The sequence below is a fragment of the Engraulis encrasicolus genome, chromosome 9 (assembly GCF_034702125.1).
Source record: "Engraulis encrasicolus isolate BLACKSEA-1 chromosome 9, IST_EnEncr_1.0, whole genome shotgun sequence".
NCBI lineage: Eukaryota > Metazoa > Chordata > Actinopteri > Clupeiformes > Engraulidae > Engraulis > Engraulis encrasicolus.
The window spans coordinates 17872198-17879697 of record NC_085865.1 but is presented as its reverse complement, the minus strand read 5'-3'; positions in this window follow the sequence as shown (position 1 = coordinate 17879697).

Below are 7500 nucleotides of genomic sequence, written 5' to 3'. Positions count from 1 at the left end.
TGATGTAGTAGATACGCTAAAAAGAAAGTGGTATAAAGTGTTAGCGTTAAACTTTGTAATCCCTTAGTATAGTGCCCAGTTGTTATGTAGTCTCATTACCATAGGACCCTCAAATACGGTATATACTGGCTACTGAAATATCTAATATTATGCTGTATTGGATGACAGGCCAAATTTGTTAGTGTGTTTGTGTGTGTGTGTGTGTGGGGGGGGGGGCTGCTCTCCACAGCAGGGTGCTGTTTGAACTGGCCTGGTGGAGGATGTAAGTTATTTGACACTGATCAAGGGCATTTCAAGGACACCGTGGGCTTAGTCCACACTGAATCTAAATGAATTCATATGATCAAAGGATTCCTCTCTCTCTCTCTCTCTCTCTCTCTCTCTCTCTCTCTCTCTCTCTCTCTCTCTCTCTCTCTCTCTCTCTCTCTCTCTCTCAGGTACAAATGCTACATTAGGAACTTTAGACAATACCTGAAATAAAAATATGCAGAAAAAAACACAAATTTAATAACACCCCGAAATGACACCCCAGAAACAGCAGCTGGCAACGCTCCAAGTCAGTGGCGGAACAATCATACAGAGAGCCCCGGGTCAAAACATTGACATGTGCCCCGTACAACCTGTCAAGGTCCAAATAGGGCCCCCACCACCAATATGGAAGGGCCTTGGGACACAGGGGCCAGAGCCCCGTGCACCCCCCTAGCTCCACCCCTGCTCCAAGTCAAAACCTTGCAAGACTTGACAGACAGGTGAACAGTCTTGGGAAGGTTCATGCTGTGGGGTTGGATGTTGCATTTAATTGGAAACAAGTGGATAAAAAAAGCAAATTAGAGGAAATAAATTACAATCGTAAATTGCACTCCAACAAGGAGTTCTCTGAAGTGCACACGACACAAGTTTTTATGATTGAACAATTGAATCCAATCGTAGGTTTCCATAGCTTTCCTTTTAATGTACAGGATAGACTGACATTACAGACAGACTGACATTTTCAATCATACTGATAGACATCACTGGTTTCTATTTTTGTACCCTCATTTTGTAGAAAAGATGCAAGTGGTGCATTCATATTCAGAGAAGGAGCAATGAATAATGACCAAGAGGCTGAATTTTCTATAATGAGTTTGGCGAAGAGTCTAAATTTGCATTGAGAATAGAAGTGCATAAATAACTTCCCCTTGTCCCTTTGGTATGTCTGTTATCACACAAGAGGATTTGATCAAATTTATGAGACTGTTGATGGACTAGATTTGTTTATTTTTCTGATGAGAAATCTTAAAAAAAAAAAAAACTCCACACACACACACACACACACACACACACACACACACACACACACACACACACACACACACACACACACACACACACACACACACACACACACACACACACACACACACACACACACACACACACACACACACACACACACACACACAGTTCAAGCCCTGTGCAATACACTGTCATGGCGCTTCAAATCTGTGTAATGTCTAGCAATCACAGATAGGTTTGCCTCTGGTTCCTGTCATTTGCAAGTAAACATTTCTCATTTTTTATATGTGACAAATGTTGTGTGCTTCCTTTACATATTACATTATACTTTTTCTTCAATGACAGAAACCTCTCTTGGGGATAGATGTTTTGTTTTTGTTATCGTCCTTCACGCTTTTCACTTCTCCACTAGGCTTTTGGTTTGAGCAGAATTTGGTGACCATGACTGTAATGGCTATGGTGATGGTGGTAATAATGATGATGATGCACAGTGATATGACCTCAAACTATGTAATATCTCAATGTGCCTGCTCAATGAAGTGAATAGCTCTCAATAGAGCGCTTAATTGATTGTGTTACCAACTTGTGATGCAAAATTAAGACTCAAAGAAGAGGGAAAAGAATGTGATGATGATGTTCATAATGGTGATAATACTGATGACAGTAAAGGGCTATCAATTAACATTCTTCATCACCAGCCAAAATGGCTTGCAGACGCTGATCTTAAAGGGGCACTATGTAGGATGATGTCATTTGCGCAGTGCCCGTGTCATGAAAAAATGCTGTTTAAATAAACTCGTGAGAATGTGAGAATGTTTTTCATCACGGATTGCCAGCAGTTGATACAAATATGAATATGGTATGTAAAGCCAGTTTTCATGTGAAATGTTTCCCACGACACTCGTTCGGACCGCTCTGCCAAAAATTGCATTTGGGGTTTTCTGACAGCGGACCGTGGAAGTGCTCTTGAGAGTCATCGTTCACCTACTAATGACTCAAACAAGGTATGGCTGGCTCGGGACAATAATTAATTGAACTTTTAATCCAACCTAGATCCCCTTTAATAGCCAAACACGCACTCGCAAAGTGGCTAGTAAATTGGTCTTTTCTACCAGCCAAATTGTAATTTTACCAGCATTTTGCTGGTTGGCTGTTGTTAATTTAGAGCCCTGATGATGATCATGATGATGAAGAAGAAGAAGAAGAAGAAGAAGAAGAAGAAGAAGAAGAAGAAGAAGAAGAAGAAGAAGAAGAAGAAGAGGAAGAAGAAGAAGAAGGTGAAGATGAAGTTGATGATGAAGAAGAAGACAACATCTATGAGAAGTAGAATAAGAAGGAGTGAAATGTAAAACGGAAAGTAAAGACATGCAGGCAGCTGCTTGACAGTTGATGGATCATGGCGTAGGTTGATAACAAGCACACAGATGCCACCTTAATTCTGTTTACTTCCTGCCTGTCTGCTCTGACTGATGAGCCGTGTAGTGCAGTGGTGCCATGCCCAGGCCGGACTCCGGAGTAAACAAGAGACCAGAGCTATGGTAAACACAGCTACTAAAGGCCGTCATGCTGTCCCATTTTATTTGCCTAGTCTCTGCCCAGAGTGTTTGGACTGAGATGCTGTTGACAGGGAACATGGCAGACAAGCAGCACCTCAAGGCAAATATGGTGAATAGATGTTAATCGCTGCTTGACGGAGGAATTAGGACGTAGGACAAGTTTTCCTTTGATTCTGTAAGACAGGTGGCTCCATTTTTGTCTCTTCCCCTCTAAAGAGTAACTTGGAAGTCGGTCATGTTGACTAGAGGATAATCATTGCATGATTAGAAGACAAGGTTGAGAAAACTCAAAGGAAAAAATCAATACGACTCCAAACAAAACTAATCCTGGTCATAACAAAACTAATCCTACTTATTCATCACCCTTTCCGCTCATTTTGTCATGCCTATTTGGACTCCACGACATGCTGTGTTTATATTGTTGCACCCTGCATTACCTTCTTGTAGTTCTGTTATCTCACACAATTTGCATATTGCTGTCCATTTCCTCTTTTGTAGGTCTATTTGGATATATGCAGCCGTGGCCTAGTGGTTAGAGAGTTGGTCTTTCAATCTAGGGGTTGCCCCCCTGACCTCTCCCTACATCTCCATCCATGACTGAAGTGCCCTTGAGCAAGGCACCTAGCACCACATTGCTCCCGGGACTGTAACCAATAACTTGAAAAAATAATAGTTGTAAGTCGCTTTGAAAAGCGTCAGCTAAGTGCAATGTAATGTAATGTAATGTATGCAGTATGCAAGACTGTTTAATAATTCAGATACTGTAGGTTACAATTGATTATAATGCCCCAGCATTTATAAAGTACAACTTATAGAATGTAACAGGATGTAACATTATGGACTTGCACTGTGCCTTAGAGTAAGCAGGCTTTCATAACATTGCACATTGATGCATTTACATAGCCTAAGCCTACTAAAAAAGGCACAGACCAGTAGGCCACAGCTACACTCAAGAAAACCTCTAATAAGAAACCAATTAAAATGTGCAAAGTCACAATTTTTCTTTCTTTCTTTCTTTCTTTCTTTCTTTCTTTCTTTCTTTCTTTCTTTCATATATACAGAAATTAAATGTCGTAATAATTATGACTTCCTGCCAAGTTGAATTTGAATCTGGCTAGCTGGAAATGGCCAGTGAAATTGGCAGGAACAAACATATTGACTTTCTAATGTCTGCCTTTGTACATCAGTGAGGAAAAAAACACAAACATACAGAACACATTTCATGGTCTTTAATTAACAAGGCTTAGCCGCATGAAATTTGTAGTCATGCATGATTAATTCATTCATGGCCAATGACGATGAGTTGCCACTAACGAAGGAATCCACCATTTGATTGACAGCCAGCACTTCACCAGGAAATGAAGGGAGTAAATGGCCTTGATTGACTTTCATTTCATCTCTATCTCAGCATGAATGGCATGTAGACCTACAAATATTACCCTTAAAGATGTATGGGGAAATATTGCCAAACCATTGCCATGCCAATTTCATAATTGGTGGCCATGGCTTATGCTAGCTACAAACACAAACACTTATTAAAATAATAAATCATTATTTTTTATACCTCAAGGATACATTGTTATTGTGTGACCGTGACCTGCTCATTAATGGACAAACAAGGCTTTGGCCTCCATGGGAAATTCATTCAAATTCATCAAGTATTTGTACTTTCATGGTCTATTTCTTAAGGTCTACAAAACAGCAGGTCATTGTTTCTTAAGAGATGTTTTGTATAAATCCTCTGACTACATGTATATTGTACAGTTATTGGCACAATGATGCAGTGTATGTTACTAATAACTAACAGGAGGAATTGATTTGTACTGTATGTAGTACCCGACCTCTAGTACTGTATGTCTGACCAAGTATTCTCGATTGTAAGTCTCTTTGGATAAAAGCCACTGCCAGTTGTTATGTAATTTAATGTAATATGATGTAATGTAAAGTATGAGATTCTAAAAAAAAAAAACGAATCACACTTAGGCTGGTTTGATAGCACCGCAATCGGCAGAACCAAGGCTTTCAAGGAAATGAAATAAGGCCTAATGTTTGGGATGGGTAAGTGGTTACAGAGGCTTCTACTTGTGCAAATCGCACAGTCATATACAGTAGCTGCTGCATGGCTGTATTATGGGCTGGCTTTCCATCACACACAGTAAATGTTGCGGTGTTACTTCAACACTTAGAGAGTTCATTTAAGTCCAAATGATGTCAAATCAACTCTCTAAGTGTTAAATGAGCACTGCAGAATTTACTGTGCAGGTAGGACAACATTATCATAATGTCCACTTGAGAAAGCAATAAGCTGCTGACTTGCTGGCAGAGTCATCAACACTCCTCTCATGGCTGTTTTTACTTGTGTCTGAGATGAGTGATTCTTCTACAACAGTACCAGAGATTATTCAAGTATATAGAGATATGCCAATGTAATAGGTTGCTATGGGCACCTAACATGACCAGGTTCCGGTCTGCCTAAAGGGGCGTGTCATAATACTCCTAGCATAGAACAGTCCTTAGGTCAGCCTAGGTCTGCCTAAAGGGGGATTTCCCCCACCTCCCCCCTGCAATAATAGAACCCAGAAACAATGGGCCAATGGAACCTCTCTCTCTCTACTCTCTCTGACAGTACCCTCAATGCACACAGGAAGAGGGAGGTCTCTGAATATTTTTTATACCCTAAGTGTGGCACAAATTGCTGGCTTATACTGGAGTGCGTAAAGCCGTCTTCACAGCCTTGTTGTTGGAGACAATTCCAACAGCAGCTACTGTACATGGACGATCGCAGTGCTGTCCCATTTTGAGGGTGCACTAATTCTTCAACAAGCTTTAACATTCGTTACGTACTGTACGTACTTTATCTGTTTGAACAGCACTATGTTGTTCAAGAATCACAGAGGAGTTAAGGAATCAGTCACTCATATTCCTACAGAACATTCACTTCTCAAGGACAGGTAAACAATTTTCTCTCATTTCTACAAATGCATGTCAACTCTATTTTAGCATAGAGGCACCTAATGGAGAAATGAGAGCGAGAGAGAGAGAGAGAGAGAGAGAGAGAATGAGAGAGAGAGAGAGAATGAGAGAGAGAGAGAGAGAGAGAGAGAGAGAAATGGAGAAAGAGATGTCCACACACTACACAGGTGTCTCTTAGACCAAATGCAGTGCACGTAGCCTATTGAAGTAGTAATTTCCATTACTATTCACCAAAGCCTTTTCAAGACACATGCACGCATGCACGCATAGGCCTGGGTATTGATTGACAATTTTCGGTTCCGGTTCCATTTCCGGTTCCATTTCCGGTTCCTTCGTTTCGGTTCCGGTACCAGAACGGTTCCATTTTCGGTTCCTAGAAACCCTGAATTAAACCTGCAGTTACCCAAAGTGGCCAGTAGATGGCGTAACGGGTCTGTAAATCATGAGTTTCCCTGCCTGCCACAAGGCGGAGCTCCTCGTGACTTAAGCAGTGGCGGGTTAAAGGCATTTAATTCTATACAGCATTCATGATTAATTGCATGCTGCAAGTTGTCCTCTCGGCATGGCTTGGCAAGTATAATAAACGGTTTTGATACTGATAAATGTACTCATGTCTGATTAAAATTGTTCTGCTGTACGGTGCAACTTCACGGTACCAATCCTATGTCAAGCGTGCCTGATATGATTTTTTAATGTAGCCTACGCTACCCAGTCCGTCGACAGCTGGGGCTTTTCTACCAGGTACTGCAGAACTGTTCTAACACAACTAGGCTTCATAAATAGGCTATTCATGAAACTTGACGGCCCGGGGTCTCGATGGTGCTGTCTCGCACGCATTTCCATACAGGGACTAGAACTGGGCCGTATGATCAGCTGCTGCAAGTAGCCGCGACAACACTGTGCTTTCACGCCATGGTGAATCTAAGCTAAAGAGTCCCTAATCTAAACGATATATAGGCCTAAATATATATAACCACCAGCGATCGCCTTCTCCTACAGACATGTGTTAGGGCTTGTTCGAAAGCTGCGAATCTTAGCTTTTTACAGTTTTTTTACGGCACGTTTTTATGTTCTTTCATTCAAAAGTTATTGAACTGTAAGCGGCCGCTGTTGCAAGTGAAAAAATAGCGCTTTCCAACCATTTTTTTAATCTCGTCATTTTTTTCCTAACAGCCAGCGATCTCCTTAACAGACCTACAGACATGTGTTAGGGCTTGTTCGAAAGCTGTGAATCTTAGCTTTTTACAGTTTTTTTTACGGCACGTTTTTATGTTCTTTCATTCAAAAGTTATTGAACTGTAAGCGGCCGCTGTTGCAAGTGAAAAAATAGCGCTTTCCAACCATTTTTTTCATCTCGTCATTTTTTTTCCTAACAGCCAGCGATCTCCTTAACCTAGACATACAGACATGTGTTAGGGCTTGTTCGAAAGCTGAGATTCTTAGCTTTTTACAGTTTTTTACGGAACGTTTTTATGTTCTTTCATTCAAAGGTTATTGAACTATAAACGGCCGCTGTTGCAAGTGAAAAAATAGCGCTTTCCAACTATTTTTTTATCTCGTCATTTTTTTCCTAACAGCCAGCGATCTCCTTAACCTAGACCTACAGACATGTGTTAGGGCTTGTTCGAAAGCTGAGATTCCTAGCTTTTTACAGTTTTTTACGGAACGTTTTTATGTTCTTTCAATCCACAGTTAT